General features: G+C 36.3%; 1 pseudogene across 1 annotated transcript in view; it reads right to left on the reverse strand.

Moving 5' to 3' along the window:
* LOC143247852 (sodium- and chloride-dependent glycine transporter 1-like) overlaps positions 1 to 19461 on the reverse strand; it is a 156344-nt pseudogene extending 136883 nt beyond the window's left edge. Inside the window, exons 1-2 of the transcript XR_013026727.1 lie at positions 19326 to 19461; positions 17394 to 17520 (exon numbers count right to left, since the gene is read on the reverse strand). The product of XR_013026727.1 is annotated as a sodium- and chloride-dependent glycine transporter 1-like (transcript). The remainder of the gene's footprint in view (positions 1 to 17393; positions 17521 to 19325) is intronic.

Raw genomic sequence — 19461 nt, forward strand, 5'->3', positions numbered from 1 at the left:
GAATATTGGTTTCTAACAGAATGTACTGTACTAGAATATCGGTTTCTAACAGAATGTACTGTACTAGAATATCGGCTTCTAACAGAATATACTGAACCAGAATATTGTTTTCTAACAGACTGTATTGTACTAGAATATTGGTTTCTAACAGAATGTACTGTACTAGAATATCGGTTTCTAACAGAATGTACTGTACTAGAATATTGGTTTCTAACAGAATGGACTGTACTAGAATATTAGTTTCTAACAGAATGTACTGTACCAGAATATTGATTTCTAACAGAATGTATTGTACCAGAATATTGGTGTCTAACAGAATGGACTGTACTAGAATATTGGTTTCTAACAGAATGTACTGTACTAGAATATTGGTTTCTAACAGAATGTACTGTACTAGAATATCGGTTTCTAACAGAATGTACTGTACTAGAATATCGGTTTCTAACAGAATGTACTGTACTAGAATATCGGTTTCTAACAGAATGTATTGTACTAGAATATCGGTTTCTAACAGAATGTACTGTACTAGAATATCGGTTTCTAACAGAATGGACTGTACTAGAATATTGATTTCTAACAGAATATACTGAACCAGAATATTGTTTTCTAACAGACTGTACTGTACTAGAATATTGGTTTCTAACAGAATGTATTGTACCAGAATATTGGTGTCTAACAGAATGGACTGTACTAAAATATTGGTTTCTAACAGAATGTACTGTACTAGAATATCGGCTTCTAACAGAATATACTGAACCAGAATATTGTTTTCTAACAGACTGTATTGTACCAGAATATTGGTTTCTACCAGAATGTATTGTACTAGAATATTGGTTTCTAACAGAATGTACTGTACCAGAATATTGGTTTCTAACAGAATGTACTGTACTAGAATATCGGTTTCTAACAGAATGTACTGTACTAGAATATTGATTTCTAACAGAATGGACTGTACTAGAATATTGGTTTCTAACAGAATGTACTGCACCAGAAAATTGGTTTCTCAACCGAATGGACTGAACCAGAACATCGGTTTCTTAACAGAATGGTTTGTTTGTATGTTTTTAAATTTCGCGCAAAGCTATACGAGGGCTATTTGTGCTAGCCATCTCTAATTTAACCGTGAAAGACTAGAGGGAAGGAAACTAGTCATTATCACCCACAATCAGATCTTGGATTACTCTTTTACCAACGAATAATGGGATTGATCGTAACATTATAACGCCCCCACGACTGAAAGGGTGAGAATGTTTAGTAGGACTAGGATCTAAACCCACGACCCTCAGATTGCGAGTCGAGCCCCTAACCCCCTAGCCATGCCGGACCAAAACAGAATGGAGTGTAACAGAATATCGGTTTCTAACAGAATGGAGTGTAACAGAATATCATATTTTGGTTATTTCCACCAATAAGTTTCAAATTGAGATTTATTACACATATAAAAAAGTAAAACCTTTTGAATCGTAAAACACAGGAATTTACAGGTATCTTACAAGATGAAACCATATTTAACGTAATGAGGAAATTATTTATGTAAAATTAACCTATCATCAGAGTCGGAGATGGACCGACAAGATTTTCAATTCTGCCCTATTACACCTGTCACTTCCCCACTACTCACCTCATCAAAGATGGATCAGTAATAAATATTGATTTTGTTTCTTTGTTTGTTGTTATGAACAAAGGGCTATCTATGCTCTGCCCACCACGGGTATCGAAACCCGGTTTCTAGGTGTATAAGTCCTCAGACATACTACTGTGCCACTGGGGGGAGTTCAAAATAAAAAGTGAAACAAGTGTCTATATGCTGAGCCTACCAAGCAGAATCGAACCCCTGATTTTAGCGTTGTAAATCCGTAGACTTACTGCTGTACTAGCGGAGGGCAAAGGAAACAACCCTTATATTTACAAAATAAAATACGTTGAAAACAGTGTCGATAACAGAAGTTTAAAAAATACAATGTGGGAGAAACTCCATCTTATATTGAAGCTAGGCGAGTTACTTCAAACTGAGATTTCTTCTCAAACCTTCAGTATGATTCTTCGGTTTTACCCTATTAGGCCATGATGTGTGGTTTAATATTTAATCGTTCGTTCACCAGTCGGTGAAAAAAGAAATAACTGCTTGTACACAGAAACACGTGACTGAGACACGTGTCTTTTTCTCCAGTTTTTTTTTTTCGCCCTTAACCTTCATTACAACCACTGTGTCAAATTTTAACCTCTTATATCGACCACACTGATAGAAAAGCTATACATATCTTAATGCACAGAAAACACACCAATTATCAGTGAGGAAAGTCGACTGGCTGCAAGCTTTGGCTACTAGCCAAGAAAGCTGGCAGTGGCTAGTTTATAGGCATAGTTTCTTACCCTGGCAGGTAGACAGCCTTGGGCGTATACAAGTAAAAAATTACAAGTGTATTCTGTGAAGTATATTCTGCAGACAAAGAACAAAAGAAATATATTATTTACCCTAGCGTAATCCGCACCCAAACTAACCATGAATACTTTCATTCATCTATAGTATAGATTCTATACAGACATAAGCATGCATTACCTTGGACAGAAAGAAACAATATGGTACTTTGATACATAAATTTTATAACTATTGACCAATGAACGTTTAGAAAGCGTGGAGGTAGAAATGTTACATGTGTTAATATTGTTTTAATTTCGCGCAAAGCTACTAGAGAGAAGAATCGAATCCCTGATTTTAGCGTTGTAAGTCCACAGACTTACCACTGTGTTAGTGGGAGGCGTTAATATTGTAGCTGGTAATATAATGGTACGGAACTCAGCTTGAACGTAGTTGTATAAACTTTATTTATTAAACAAAAGCAGGCGTTATTACAATAAACTATAAATCAGTAGAGAAAGTTGTTTTCAAACATACTAACTTCAGACAGTTTTACAATGATACTATTGTGGAAGACGCCATTATCAACATGCCTTGTTCCTACTGCCACCTATTGGATGTTTCAAACACTTACATATTGATAGTTAGTTTGTTTATTAGCTGTAGCGTACAAGGCTATAGAATGGGCTTCTTCTGGTTTGCTCATCGCGGACATAGAAACCCGATTTTTAATGTTATCAGTTTTAAGACTCGTCGCTGAGCCACTGGGGTCGGATCGCCTGGTCAGTTAATATTGTAAACGTTTTTCTTGGACATAGGTTAATATTCCGGTAGTCAAATTGGCCTTAAGACAAGGTAGTTGCCTCTAAGGCCCTCCATATCATAGATATTTTATAAGTGTCTCTAAGAGATGACATTATAAAACCATACGTTAACCCAGTACAGAAGATCCACCATCTGTTTGACGGTTAACCCAGTAAAGAATGTCCACCTTATGTTTGACGGTTAACCCAGTAAAGAACGTCCACCTTAATTTTGACGGTTAACCCAGGAAAGAACGTCCACCATCTATTTGACGGTTAACCCAGTAAAAAAACGTCCATCTGCTGTACCACGGTTAACCCAGTACAGAATGTCCACCTGTTGTTTGACGGTTAACCCATAACATGCTCTATAATTTTCGTTAAATGCTGTATGTTTAACGTGTCCCTCACTCTTCGCTAATACCCTACAGTGGGCAAGCTTCCAACAGCTGCATGTCCAGTTTATATGTTTTCTCTTTACTATTATTACACTATTTCAGGGCTTATGTATTATCTATTCTCAGTTTCTCATGCAAACGGGGAAAAGTACAAACATGATGCTAGTCTGAAAGAAAGTTAAATTCTTTAGGTTTTGGTTATTTGTCTATTCAAAACCTGGTTTTCTTAGCCTCGTAAGCTATCAGACTTATCGCTGAACCGCCGGAGAGCTCGAAACATAGAACAAACAGAGAAAAACTGCTTAGAGTGAGTCTATACATCCGAGGCACGACGTGTTATAAAAGTGGGAGTAGCCGTACTATTATAACGCCCCCAAGGTTGAAAGGGCGAGCATATTTGGTGACTAGGTCAAAGGTGTATTTGAATAAGAAACCGACAACACTCGGGTGATAAAATACGATCAAAACTGACTGTTAAAGCTTGCTGACGTTCGGGATTAAATCAGGGTAACGTTTATTAAATAACCCACAGTTCCATTAAACCATGCACCATGCTATGATGCTTGTATCATAAAAATTACAAAGAGAACGTGACTTGGAATAACTTTTGTCCAAGGTAAATGTTATAACCTAACCAGTAATTCCGAAAAAAAGATTGACCATAACGAACTCTGAACACACGTAAGAGATTGTGACCCAAGATACACTTTCAAACACATGACAACAAATTATAAGTATAATTATATCTCTTGAAAGGAAGTTTTATATAAATAGTTAGAGTTAAAAACAACACCTAACAACGTCTGTATCTCTGTCCGACATAAACCCTATGTTCTAATTCATACATATATTTTAAAGTACACAGAAAACCAAATTTCTTTTACTAACATGTCTAGTATTTTAGATTTGAATCAGAAAACATTCGTTTAAAGACGAAAAAAACCCTCACGTACTTACACAAAACATAGGAGTGACTTAATATACATAGATAAAACTACATAGAACATAGGACTGACTTAATATACATAGATAAAACTACATAAAATATAGGACTGACTTAATATACGTAAATAATATTGCATAGAACATAAAACTGACGTAATACACGTAGATAAAAGTACGTACAACACAGGTTCAGATAAACCACAACAACTTACTAGTGAACACAGAAGACAACGTCAGATAAACCATAAATACTTACTAGTATGTACAGTAAACAACGTTCAGATAAACTACAACTACTTACTAGTGAGTACAGTAGACAACACTCAGATAAACTACAACTACTTACTAGTGAGTACAGTAGACAACGTCAGATAAACCATAACTACTTACAAGTGAGCACAGTAGATAACACTCAGATAAACTACAACTACTTACTAGTGAACACAGTAGACAACACTCAGATAAACTACAACTAATTACTAGTGAATACAGTAGAACACGTCAGATAAACCATAACTACTTACTAGTGATTACAGTAGACAACAATCAGATAAACTACCACAACTTACTAGTGAGTACAGTAGACAACACTCAGATAAACTACAACTACTTTCTAGTGAACACAGTAGGCAACACTCAGATAAACTACAACTACTTATTAGAGAAAACAGTAGACATCGTCAGATAAACCACAACTACTTACTAGTGAACACAGTAGAACACGTCAGATAAACCATAACTACTTACTAGTGATTACAGTAAACAACACTCAGATAAACCACAACTACTTACTAGTGAGTACGGTAGACAACGTCAGATAAACTACAACTACTTACTGGTGATTACAGTAGACAACACTCAGATAAACTACAACTACTTACTAGTGATTACAGTAGAACACGTCAGATAAACCATAACTACTTACTAGTGATTACAGTAAACAACACTCAGATAAACCATAACTACTTACTAGTGATTACAGTAAACAACACTCAGATAAACCACAACTACTTACTGGTGATTACAGTAGACAACACTCAGATAAACTACAAGTACTTACTAGTGGGCACAGTAGACAACACTCAGATAAACCATAACTACTTACTAGTGAGCACAATAGACAACACTCAGATAAAGCACAACTACTTACTAGTGGACACAGTAGACAACACTCAGATAAACTACAACTACTTACTGGTGATTACAGTAGACAACACTCAGATAAACTACAACTACTTACTGGTGATTACAGTATACAACACTCAGATAAACTACAAGTACTTACTAGTGGACACAGTAGACAACACTCAGATAAACTACAACTACTTGCTAGTGAACACAGTAGACAACACTCAGATAATCTACAACTACTTATTAGTGAACACAGGAGACGACACTCAGATAAACCACAACTACTTTCTTGTTATTACAGTACCAACGTTCATTTCCCCATAGAAAATCGATGTTTTATTTAGTGTAGAATGTTTAGTACATTATATGATGTTTTCTCTGTTATAAACACTTAAACGTTTTACGTAATTCGTAACGACTGATACTAAAGACATTCTTGCTTCTGGTCACATGATGAAGGTAACTTTCCAATGTTGACGTAGTTCTATTAATTGTGTGACTTTAGAAACGTTGTTAAGAAACCTTGAAAGTTCAATTTGCAAACGTCTTTCCGGAACTTCTAAATTATCAAATGAGCAGACTTAGCTGCATTGTACCCGCCCGAGCCTTTAGGAAGAAACGCGCGCTTTTCACGTGTTGTTCTGTGGTTAAATATGAAAGTAGCAGACGAAATCGGTGAGCTAACGCCATATTTGAATTTATTCTTTATAAAAGTGAAAATATTTTTTCTAAAATATATAATGTTAAACGACAGATCAACTTCCTATGGTTGCACTGTGGGAAGACATTAAAAGAGGACACGTAGAGATTTCTTAACGAAATAAATTATATTTAAGAGTATACTATAAAATAATAGTAATAGTTAGGGTAAACATACCAATTTATAGTTTAGTTTACAATGTGGCACGAGGTTTGGTAAGGTAAACAGTTAGGTTTTCAGTTCTCCAACTTTTCGCGTGCAAACCAAAACCTTTCAAGTTTCTAATTTCGGATCCAAGACTGTCAGTTGTGCATTCTATACGACGAGCCAAGTTCCGCTTACCTTAAAAACAAACATCAGTGCAAGTAATACAAGATAAATAGCACATAGTCCGACATGTTTCATGTTAAGAGTTATCTTTACTGGTCACGTAGTTGTGTTTTAACACTACGAAGTTAACCTTAGATATGACGTCATCACCTGGTGATATACCACGCACTTTTATGAACACCACCAAAATATATTGTATACGTTTACACAAGTGATATTGTATATTTACACCAGCACCACAAGGTGACATCACTATATTTACACCAGCACCACAAGGTGACAAACTCTATATTTACATCAGTACTACTATCTGATACACTGTATATTTACATCAGTACTACTATCTGATACACTGTATATTTAAATCTGTACTACTACCTGATACACCGTATATTTACATCAGTACTACTACCTGATACACTGTATATTTACATCAGTACAACTACCTGATACACTGTATATTTACATCAGTACTACCACGTGATATAGTGTATATTTACATATATATTTAGGGCAGATGTGAAACGGATGATGTTTCTAATCTAAACAAAAACTGTGGGTTTATTTCTTACATTTACACGAGACATACGAAGTTACGTCTCTAAACACCTAAACTGAATCAAACTTCTTGCACGAAACAAATATAATTCGACATTCTTAACTCACGTGCCTACGTCTTCCTGACGTAACTCAATCTTCACCGTAATTGGTTAGCAGTGATCGGCGTCCCTTCGATCAACCTAGCGGCAGACAAACCTCACTGTAACCTTACCCAGATAACCCAGAGCTTGTCGCTCCCCCAAGTGTTAGCATTACATTTCTGTTCAAGAAAATGGATCAGTAAGTAAAGGGAAGGAACCGGAATGTGGATCAGTAAGTAAAGAGAAGGAATCGGAATGTGGATCAGTAAGTAAAGAGAAGGAACCGGAATGTGGATGAATAAGTAAAAAGAAGGAACCGGAATGTGGATCAGTAAGTAAAGAGAAGGAACCGGAATGTGGATCAGTAAGTAAAGAGAAGGAACCGGAATGTGGATCAGTAAGTAAAGAGAAGGAACCGGAATGTGGATGAGTAAGTAAAAGAAGGAACCGGAATGTGGATGAGTAAGTAAAAAGAAAGAACCGGAATGTGGATCAGTAAGTAAAGAGAAGGAACCGGAATGTGTATCAGTAAGTAAAGAGAAGGAACCGGAATGTGGATGAATAAGTAAAAAGAAGGAAACGGAATGTGGATCAGTAAGTAAAGAGAAGGAACCGGAATGTGGATCAGTAAGTAAAGAGAAGGAACCGGAATGTGGATCAGTAAGTAAAGGGAAGGAACCGGAATGTGGATCAGTAAGTACAGAGAAGGAACCGGAATGTGGATCAGTAAGTAAAGAGAAGGAACCGGAATGTGGATGAGTAAGTAAAAAGAAGGAACCGGAATGTGGATGAGTAAGTAAAAAGAAAGAACCGGAATGTGGATCAGTAAGTAAAGCGAAGGAACTGCAATGTGGATCAGTAAATAAAGAGAAGGAACCGGAATGTGGATCAGTAAGTAAAGAGAAGGAACCGGAATGTGGATCAGTAAGGTAAAGAAAGGAACCGGAATGTGGATGAATAAGTAAAAAGAAGGAAACGGAATGTGGATCAGTAAGTAAAGAGAAGGAACCGGAATGTGGATCAGTAATTAAAGAGAAGGAACCGGAATGTGGATCAGTAAGTAAAGGAAGAACCGGAATGTGGATCAGTAAGTACAGAGAAGGAACCGGAATGTGGATCAGTAAGTAAAGAGAAACCAGAACCGGAATGTGGATGAGTAAGTAAAAGAAGAACCGGAATGTGGATCAGTTAAGTAAAGAGAAGGAACCGGAATGTGGATCAGTAAATAAAAGAAGGAACAACCGAATAATGGATCAGTAAGTAAAAAAGAAAGAAAAAACCGGAATGTGGATCAGTAAGTAAAGAGAAGGAAACAGGAATGTGGATGAATAAAAAGTAAAAACAGAACCGGAAGGTTGATCAGTAAAATAAAGAAAGGAACCAGAATGTGGATCAGTAAGTAAAGAGAAGGAACCGGAATGTGGATGAGTAAGTAAAAAGAAAAGAAACCGGAATGTGGATCACTAAGTAAAGAGAAGGAACCGGAATGTGAATCAGTAAGTAAAGAGAAGAAACCAAAATGTGGATCAGTAAGTAAAGGGAAGGAACCGGAATGTGGATGAGTAAGTAAAGGGAAGGAACCGGAATGTGGATGAGTAAGTAAAGAGGAAGGAATCAGAATGTGATCAGTAAAGTAAAGAGAAGGAATCAGAATGTGGATCAGTAAGTAAAGAGAAGGAACCGGAATGTGGATCAGTAAAGTAAAAGAACCGAATGTGGATCAATAAAAGTAAAGAGAAGGAACCGGAATGTGGATCAGTAAGTAAAGAGAAGAAAAACCAGAATGTGGATCAGTAAGTAAAGAGAAGAAACCGGAATGTGGATGAATAAAAAGAAAAGAAGAACCGGAATGTGGATCAGTAAGTAAAGAGAAGGAACCGGAATGTGGATCAGTAAGTAAAGAGAAGAAACCGGAATGTGATCAGTAAGTAAAGAGAAAAAGAACCGGAATGTGAATCAGTAAAAAGGAAGGAACCAGAATGTAGATCAATAAGTAAAGGAAGAAACCGGAATGTGGATCAATAAAAGAAGAGGAAGAACCGGAATGTGGATGAGTAAATAAAGAGAAAAGAACCGGAATGTGGATCATAAGTAAAAAAGAAGGAACAGGAATGTGGATCAATAAGTAAAGAGAAGGAATCAGAATGTGGATCAGTAAGTAAAGAGAAGGAACCGGAATGTGGATCAATAAAGTAAAGAGAAAGAACCGGAATGTGGATCAGTAAGTAAAAGAAAGGAACAATATGAATGTGGATCAACCGAAGTTAAAGAGAAGGAACCGGAATGTGGATCAGAAAGTAAAGAGAAGGAACCGGAATGTGGATCAGTAATTAAAGAGAAGGAACCGGAATGTGGATCAGTAAGTAAAGAGAAGGAACCGGAATGTGGATCAGTAAGTAAAGAGAAGGAACAGGAATGTGGATCAGTAGTTAAAGAGAAGGAATCGGAATGTGGATCAGTAAGTAAAGAGAAGGAACCGGAATGTGGATCAGTAAGTAAAGAGAAAAGAACCAGAATGTGGATGAGTAAGTAAAAGAAGGAACCGGAATGTGGATCACTAAGTAAAGAGAAGGAACCGGAATGTGAATCAGTAAGTAAAGAGAAGAAACCAAAATGTGGATCAGTAAGTAAAGGGAAGGAACCGGAATGTGGATGAGTAAGTAAAGGGAAGGAACCGGAATGTGGATGAGTAAGTAAAGAGGAGGAATCGGAATGTGGATCAGTAAGTAAAGAGAAGGAACCGGAATGTGGATCAGTAAGTAAAAGAAGGAACCAGAATGTGGATCAGTAAGTAAAGAGAAGAACCAGAATGTGGATCAATAAGTAAAAGAGAAGAACCGAATATGGATCAGTAAGTAAAGAGAAGAAACCGGAATGTGGATGAATAAGTAAAAAGAAGGAACCGGAATGTGGATCAGTAAGTAAAGAGAAGGAACCGGAATGTGGATCAGTAAGTAAAGAGAAGAAACCGGAATGTGGATCAGTAAGTAAAGGGAAAGAACCGGAATGTGAATCAGTAAGTAAAGAGGAGGAACCGGAATGTGGATCAGTAAGTAAAGGGAAGGAACCGGAATGTGGATCAGTAAGTAAAGAGGAGGAACCGGAATGTGGATGAGTAAGTAAAGAGAAGGAACCGGAATGTGGATCAATAAAAAAAGAAAAGAACCGGAATGTGATCAGTAAGTAAAGAGAAGGAACCGGAATGTGGATCAGTAAGTAAAGAGAAGGAACCGGAATGTGGATCAGTAAGTAAAGAGAAAGAACCGGAATGTGGATCAGTAAGTAAAGAGAAGGAACAGGAATGTGGATCAGTAGTTAAAGAGAAGGAATCGGAATGTGGATCAGTAAGTAAAGAGAAGGAACCGGAATGTGGATCAGAAAGTAATGAGAAGGAACCGGAATGTGGATCAGTAATTAAAGAGAAGGAACCGGAATGTGGATCAGTAAGTAAAGAGAAGGAACCGGAATGTGGATCAGTAAGTAAAGAGAAGGAACAGGAATGTGGATCAGTAGTTAAAGAGAAGGAATCGGAATGTGGATCAGTAAGTAAAGAGAAGGAACCGGAATGTGATCAGTAAGTAAAGAGAAGGAACCGGAATGTGGATCAATAAAGTAAAGAGAAGGAACCGGAATGTGGATGAATAAGTAAAAAAAAGAACCGGAATGTGGATCAATAAGTAAAAGAGAAGGAACCGGAATGTGAATCAGTAAGTAAAGAGAAGAAACCGGAATGTGGATCAGTAAGTAAAGGGAAAGAACCGGAATGTGAATCAGTAAGTAAAGAGGAGGAACCGGAATGTGGATCAGTAAGTAAAGGGAAGGAACCGGAATGTGGATGAGTAAGTAAAGAGGAGGAACCGGAATGTGGATGAAGTAAAGTAAAAGAAAGGAACCGGAATGTGGATCAGTAAGTAAAAAGAAGGAACCGGAATGTGGATCAGTAAGTAAAGAGAAGGAATCGGAATGTGGATCAGTAAGTAAAGAGAAGGAACCGGAATGTGGATCAGTAAGTAAAGAGAAAGAACCGGAATGTGGATCAGTAAGTAAAGAGAAGGAACAGGAATGTGGATCAGTAGTTAAAGAGAAGGAATCGGAATGTGGATCAGTAAGTAAAGAGAAGGAACCGGAATGTGGATCAGGAAGTAATGAGAAGGAACCGGAATGTGGATCAGTAATTAAAGAGAAGGAACCGGAATGTGGATCAGTAAGTAAAAGAGAAGGAACCGGAATGTGGATCAGTAAGTAAAGAGAAGGAACCGGAATGTGGATCAGTAAGTAAAGAGAAGGAACCGGAATGTGAATCAGTAAGTAAAGAGAAGAAACCGGAATGTGGATCAGTAATTAAAGAGAAGAAACCGGAATGTGGATCAGTAAGTAAAGAGAAGGAACCGGAATGTGGATCAGTAAGTAAAGGGAAGGAACCAGAATGTCCTTTCAAATAACGAATAAAAACTGTTTTTTTTGTCATTATTAGAGTTTTTCATGTTTCGCAAACTGTAACAAAATATAGGATGTTTAAACTTATAGAAATCTAATTAAATAATTAAAGTCATAAACAAAAAAAAATATTTTGTGGGACAGTCCCCGTAAATCATCCTTCACAGTGCCTAACAGTATACTACATGATATGGATAACCAGAGGGCTTGATGACCCGCGCCTAGTGGGGAACTGTAACCCTTTACTATTCATTAAATCACGACACTTTCCAGGTACCTTATTTATTTTTTGGTCTTGAATTACGCGTAAAGCTACTTAAGGGCTATCTGTGCTAGCCGTCCTTAATTTAGCAGTGTAAGACTAGAGGGAAGGCAGCTAGTCATCACCACCCGCCGCCAACTCTTGGGCTACTCTTTTACTTTATCTAACAAACAGTTTTGAAAGCTTCTCCTGCAGCTGTCTGGTTTTGAAAGTGTTTATTGTTCAAAAAAATTGTTAAAGTGCTTGAAAAAAATGAAAATCTGTAGAAGAAAAATCTAGGTATTAAGGTGGATGAGACAGAACCTCGATTCCCAATTCGTTTAATGTTTGGAGCGTCAACCATGACAGGTCTCATAACGTCGATTTTGTTGATCTTCAGTCAGCTCGTGCAGAATTCACTTATCCAACGTTTTCATTTTTCCAATCACACTCAGGTGGTTGGCAATGCTTGATTTTTTTGTGCCTAGCTTTTCTACAAGCTCACGCACTGTTGTGTGAGGGTCTGTCTCAACTGTTTCCTTTAATGTGTTTTTATTTAAAGATGGCTTCCTTCCACGACCTTTGTGTTCTTCAATACTTTCCTCTCCGTGTTGAAACCTTTGGTAGCAACACTAAACTGTACGTTCAGTAACAGATCCGTGGCCGAGTCTCTGGTTAATGTTCTGTGTAGTTTCAATAGCTTTTCGTTCGAGTTTGAAGTCGCTGAGGAAAATCAGACAAAAGACTTTTTGTCCATGTTACCTTGGGAATTACGAAACTTACTCTGAGTAGAGTTGAAACAGAAGACAAGTAAGACATCTTGTAAGCGAAAAATGTTGAATTAAACCAACCAACCAGCGATAAGTTACTCAATATTCAGCTTCTAAATGTCATCTTGAGAATTCTGACAGTTATTTATAAATAACTTAATATATAAGAACCACGTTCACATAACAACTTACGCTACCAAAATCAACAACAATTTTGCTAAAATGAACGTAATTCAATCTAAACACACAGCATGAAAACAATAATTTGAATACAACCTAAATAAACTACAGTTTCAATAAGAGCGTTCCGTCATACACGTAAAGTAAACAGGGTGATAATGTTCTGTTGGTATTAAGTTTGATACAAGTAAACAGGGTGATAAAGTTCTGTTGGTATTAAGTTTGATACAAGTAAACAGGGTGATAAGGTTCTGTTGGTATTAAGTTTGATACAAGTAAACAGGGTGATAAGGTTCTGTTGGTATTAAGTTTGATACAAGTAAACAGGGTGATAATGTGCTGTTGGTATTATGTTTGATACAAGTAAACAGGGTGATAAGGTTCTGTTGGGTTTAAGTTTGATACAAGCAAACAGAGTGATAAGGTTCTGTTGGTATTAAGTTTGATACAAGCAAACAGAGTGATAAGGTTCTGTTGGTATTAAGTTTGATACAAGTAAACAGGGTGATAATGTTCTGTTGGTATTAAGTTTGATACAAGTAAACAGGGTGATGATGTTCTCTTGGTATTAAGTTTGATACAAGTAAACAGGGTGATAATGTTCTGTTGGTATTAAGTTTGATACAAGTAAACAGGGTGATAAGGTTCTGTTGGTATTAAGTTTGACACAAGTAAACAGGGTGATAAGGTTCTGTTGGTATTAAGTTTGATACAAGTAAACAGGGTGATAAGGTTCTGTTGGTATTAAGTTTGATACAAGTAAACAGGGTGATGATGTTCTGTTGGTATTAAGTTTGATACAAGTAAACAGGGTGATAAGGTTCTGTTGGTATTAAGTTTGATACAAGTAAACAGGGTGATAAGGTTCTGTTGGTATTAAGTTTGATACAAGTAAACAGGGTGATAATGTTCTGTTGGTATTATGTTTGATACAAGTAAACAGGGTGATAAGGTTCTGTTGGTATTAAGTTTGATACAAGTAAACAGGGTGATGATGTTCTGTTGGTATTAAGTTTGATACAAGTAAACAGGGTGATAAGGTTCTGTTGGTATTAAGTTTGATACAAGTAAACAGGGTGATAATGTTCTGTTGGTATTAAGTTTGATACAAGTAAACAGGGTGATAATGTTCTGTTGGTATTAAGTTTGATACAAGTAAGCAGGGTGATGATGTTCTGTTGGTATTAAGTTTGATACAAGTAAACAGGGTGATAAGGTTCTGTTGGTATTAAGTTTGATACAAGTAAACAGGGTGATAAGGTTCTGTTGGTATTAAGTTTGATACAAGTAAACAGGGTGATAAGGTTCTGTTGGTATTAAGTTTGACACAAGTAAACAGGGTGATGATGTTCTGTTGGTATTACGTTTGATACAAGTAAACAGGGTGATAAGGTTCTGTTGGTATTAAGTTTGACACAAGTAAACAGGGTGATGATGTTCTGTTGGTATTACGTTTGATACAAGTAAACAGGGTGATGATGTTCTGTTGGTATTACGTTTGATACAAGTAAACAGGGTGATAAGGTTCTGTTGGTATTAAGTTTGACACAAGTAAACAGGGTGATGATGTTCTATTGGTATTACGTTTGATACAAGTAAACAGGGTGATGATGTTCTGTAGGTATTACGTTTGATACAAGTAAACAGGGTGATAAGGTTCTGTTGGTATTAAGTTTGATACAAGTAAACAGGGTGATAAGGTTCTGTTGGTATTAAGTTTGATACAAGTAAACAGGGTGATAAGGTTCTGTTGGTATTAAGTTTGATACAAGTAAACAGGGTGATAATGTTCTGTTGGTATTAAGTTTGATACAAGTAAACAGGGTGATAAGGTTCTGTTGGTATTAAGTTTGATACAAGTAAACAGGGTGATAATGTTCTGTTGGTATTAAGTTTGATACAAGTAAACAGGGTGATAAGGTTCTGTTGGTATTAAGTTTGATACAAGTAAACAGGGTGATAAGGTTCTGTTGGTATTAAGTTTGACACAAGTAAACAGGGTGATGATGTTCTGTTGGTATTACGTTTGATACAAGTAAACAGGGTGATAAGGTTCTGTTGGTATTAAGTTTGACACAAGTAAACAGGGTGATGATGTTCTGTTGGTATTACGTTTGATACAAGTAAACAGGGTGATAATGTTCTGTTGGTATTACGTTTGATACAAGTAAACAGGGTGATAAGGTTCTGTTGGTATTAAGTTTGACACAAGTAAACAGGGTGATAATGTTCTGTTGGTATTAAGTTTGATACAAGTAAACAGGGTGATAATGTTCTGTTGGTATTATGTTTGATACAAGTAAACAGGGTGATAAGGTTCTGTTGGTATTAAGTTTGATACAAGTAAACAGGGTGATAATGTTCTGTTGGTATTAAGTTTGATACAAGTAAACAGGGTGATAATGTTCTGTTGGTATTAAGTTTGATACAAGTAAGCAGGGTGATGATGTTCTGTTGGTATTAAGTTTGATACAAGTAAACAGGGTGATAAGGTTCTGTTGGTATTAAGTTTGATACAAGTAAACAGGGTGATGATGTTCTGTTGGTATTAAGTTTGACACAAGTAAACAGGGTGATGATGTTCTGTTGGTATTACGTTTGATACAAGTAAACAGGGTGATAAGGTTCTGTTGGTATTAAGTTTGATACAAGTAAACAGGGTGATGATGTTCTATTGGTATTACGTTTGATACAAGTAAACAGGGTGATAAGGTTCTGTTGGTATTAAGTTTGATACAAGTAAACAGGGTGATAAGGTTCTGTTGGTATTAAGTTTGATACAAGTAAACAGGGTGATGATGTTCTGTTGGTATTAAGTTTGATACAAGTAAACAGGGTGATAATGTTCTGTTGGTATTAAGTTTGATACAAGTAAACAGGGTGATAATGTTCTGTTGGTATTAAGTTTGATACAAGTAAACAGGGTGATAAGGTTCTGTTGGTATTAAGTTTGACACAAGTAAAGAGGGTGATAAGGTTCTGTTGGTATTAAGTTTGCTACAAGTAAACAGGGTGATAATGTTCTGTTGGTATTAAGTTTGATACAAGTAAACAGGGTGATAAGGTTCTGTTGGTATTAAGTTTGACACAAGTAAAGAGGGTGATAAGGTTCTGTTGGTATTAAGTTTGCTACAAGTAAACAGGGTGATAATGTTCTGTTGGTATTAAGTTTGATACAAGTAAACAGGGTGATAATGTTCTGTTGGTATTAAGTTTGATACAAGTAAACAGGGTGATAATGTTCTGTTGGTATTATGTTTGATACAAGTAAACAGGGTGATAAGGTTCTGTTGGTATTAAGTTTGATACAAGTAAACAGGGTGATAATGTTCTGTTGGTATTAAGTTTGATACAAGTAAACAGGGTGATAATGTTCTGTTGGTATTAAGTTTGATACAAGTAAACAGGGTGATGATGTTCTGTTGGTATTAAGTTTGATACAAGCAAACAGGGTGATAAGGTTCTGTTGGTATTAAGTTTGATACAAGTAAACAGGGTGATAAGGTTCTGTTGGTATTAAGTTTGATACAAGTAAACAGGGTGATAAGGTTCTGTTGGTATTAAGTTTGATAGAAGTTAATAAGAAAGTAAGAGGGAAAGGTGGAATCTCATTATTATTGTAATCCTATTATTGAAGTAATAAAACAGGGCTACAGACTCACCACACGTGCCCTCCTATATATCATGTTGTTGATCTGATCGTATCATTATTGACGAAAGGAATTTCGGACCCCCTGCAGTTCAAACCGGAAATACATAATTGCACGTGACAACTGTGCTGTAACAGCAGGAATTATTTCTCTGCCAGAAATGTTGCAAACAACAGCTGTGACATAACACTATACACGATTAATTTATCACCGTCACAATCACGAAGTAGTTTTTACCTGTAAACATTTCAACTAAATGTCTGTTCAAAACACGGAAACAATTTGGTTAATGTCGTCACGAGAAGAAACATCTTTTGTTCTCTTGTATCATGGATTTAGTTTCACCAATAATACATCCAGTAGGAAAGCTTAAGAACCAGTGAGAACAGTTAGATGTACTCGATACAAATATCTGTTTATTTAGTAATTAATTTATATACAGAACCATCAAGTATATCAAACTTTAGGATCTGACATGCCCACGTGTGAAATATTCAATTATTAATAAGTCTTACCTGGTAATAAAAAGTTTTATTAAACTCACTTGTTTAAGTCTTACATGGTAATAAAACGTCTTATTAAACTCACCTGTTTAAGTCTTACATGGTAATAAAACGTCTTATTAAACTCACCTGTTTAAGTCTTACCTGGTAATAAAAAGTCTTATTAAACTCATCTGTTTAAGTCTTACCTGGTTATAAAACGTCTTATTAAACTCACCTGTTTAAGTCTTACCTGGTAATAAAAAGTTTTATTAAACTCACCTGTTTTAGTCTTACCTGGTAATAAAAGGTCTTATTAAACTCACCTGTTCATAGTGTTTTGACATTTTAATATTTTCTTTTCTGTTTAACGACGGTGACCTAGTCTCCTAATTCTTTGTTCGACTATCCTGGTATTAGCAGTCACTGTGACAACAGTACGGACGTCTTTATCTGTAATATAAGATAATTGGTGCTAAACTTGTAGCTGGAAGTAGCAAAGAAACTCATAACATCATACTATAAATAAGTAACAAAAAAGACTCTAAGAAATCCAAAAATTTTACTAAAAATGAAGATACTGTAGAAGCAAAACCGACAACAAGTGTACTCCAGCACGAACAAATGAAACTCAACTGTTAACGTGGAAACATGTAGACTTTGACCCTACATATGAATTTCACACCCAGTGACTTGCCTCTTAGCTGGATCTACACTCATTAGTCTAATGATTTAAGTTTTCTCTCAGCCTAGTGACGAGGTTAAAACCCTTGTAAAGTTTGCCAGTGACTTGCCTCTTAGCTGGATCTACACTCATTAGTCTAATGATTTAAGTTTTCTCTCAGCCTAGTGACGAGGTTAAAACCCTTGTAAAGTATTGCCAGTGAATTGCCTCTTAGCTAGATCTACACTCATTAGTCTAATGATTTACGTTTTCTCTCAGCCTAGTGACGAGGTTAAAACCCTTGTAAAGTATTGTCAGTGACTTGCCTCTTAGCTGGATCTACACTCATTAGTCTAATGATTTAAGTTTTCTCTCAGCCTAGTGACGAGGTTAAAACCCTTGTAAAGTTTGCCAGTGACTTGCCTCTTAGCTGGATCTACACTCATTAGTCTAATGATTTAAGTTTTCTCTCAGCCTAGTGACGAGGTTAAAACCCTTGTAAAGTTTGCCAGTGACTTGCCTCTTAGCTGGATCTACACTCATTAGTCTAATGATTTAAGTTTTCTCTCAGCCTAGGGACGAGGTTAAAACCCTTGTAAAGTTTGCCAGTGACTTGCCTCTTAGCTGGATCTACACTCATTAGTCTAATGATTTACGTTTTCTCTCAGCCTAGTGACGAGGTTAAAACCCTTGTAAAGTTTGCCAGTGACTTGCCTCTTAGCTGGATCTACACTCATTAGTCTAATGATTTAAGTTTTCTCTCAGCCTAGTGACGAGGTTAAAACCCTTGTAAAGTTTGCCAGTGACTTGCCTCTTAGCTGGATCTACACTCATTAGTCTAATGATTTAAGTTTTCTCTCAGCCTAGTGACGAGGTTAAAACCCTTGTAAAGTTTGCCAGTGACTTGCCTCTTAGCTGGATCTACACTCATTAGTCTAATGATTTAAGTTTTCTCTCAGCCTAGTGACGAGGTTAAAACCCTTGTAAAGTTTGCCAGTGACTTGCCTCTTAGCTGGATCTACACTCATTAGTCTAATGATTTAAGTTTTCTCTCAGCCTAGTGACGAGGTTAAAACCCTTGTAAAGTATTGCCAGTGACTTGCCTCTTAGCTGGATCTACACTCATTAGTCTAATGATTTAAGTTTTCTCTCAGCCTAGTGACGAGGTTAAAACCCTTGTAAAGTTTGCCAGTGACTTGCCTCTTAGCTGGATCTACACTCATTAGTCTAATGATTTAAGTTTTCTCTCAGCCTAGTGACGAGATTCGAGCCCCTGTAAAGTAATATTCTTTGCCTAACAGTAGTGCATTACAAAGCTACAAATATTAGAAAGTTTAAGATCTTTTGCTAGAAATCTTTAAGATAACAAAAATGGGAATTTCTGATAGGAAGACATAAATTAAATCTTTCCATACGGTTTTTACGCTTACTTAAGAAGTTTCCAGACACTCCGCCATTTTAAGTATATCATAACAAACCTTGTGAAACCGAGAGTTTACATTTCTGCAAAATACCTTCTAAATAAACTTTTAAAACATAAAATAAATTTAAAAGATGCAATCGTTTAATTTTCATTAATTAAAGAACTACATACCTTAATTTTTACAACAACGATGTAAATCCCAAAATGAGCAACTTTCTGGCACGGTACATACGATGACAACATATAGTACTACACACCCAGATTACTGCAGCTTGCATAGGCCCCGACAATGGATATCCGATTTACT

This window comes from Tachypleus tridentatus, chromosome 3, assembly GCF_004210375.1.
Source record: "Tachypleus tridentatus isolate NWPU-2018 chromosome 3, ASM421037v1, whole genome shotgun sequence".
Classification (NCBI taxonomy): Eukaryota; Metazoa; Arthropoda; class Merostomata; order Xiphosura; family Limulidae; genus Tachypleus; species Tachypleus tridentatus.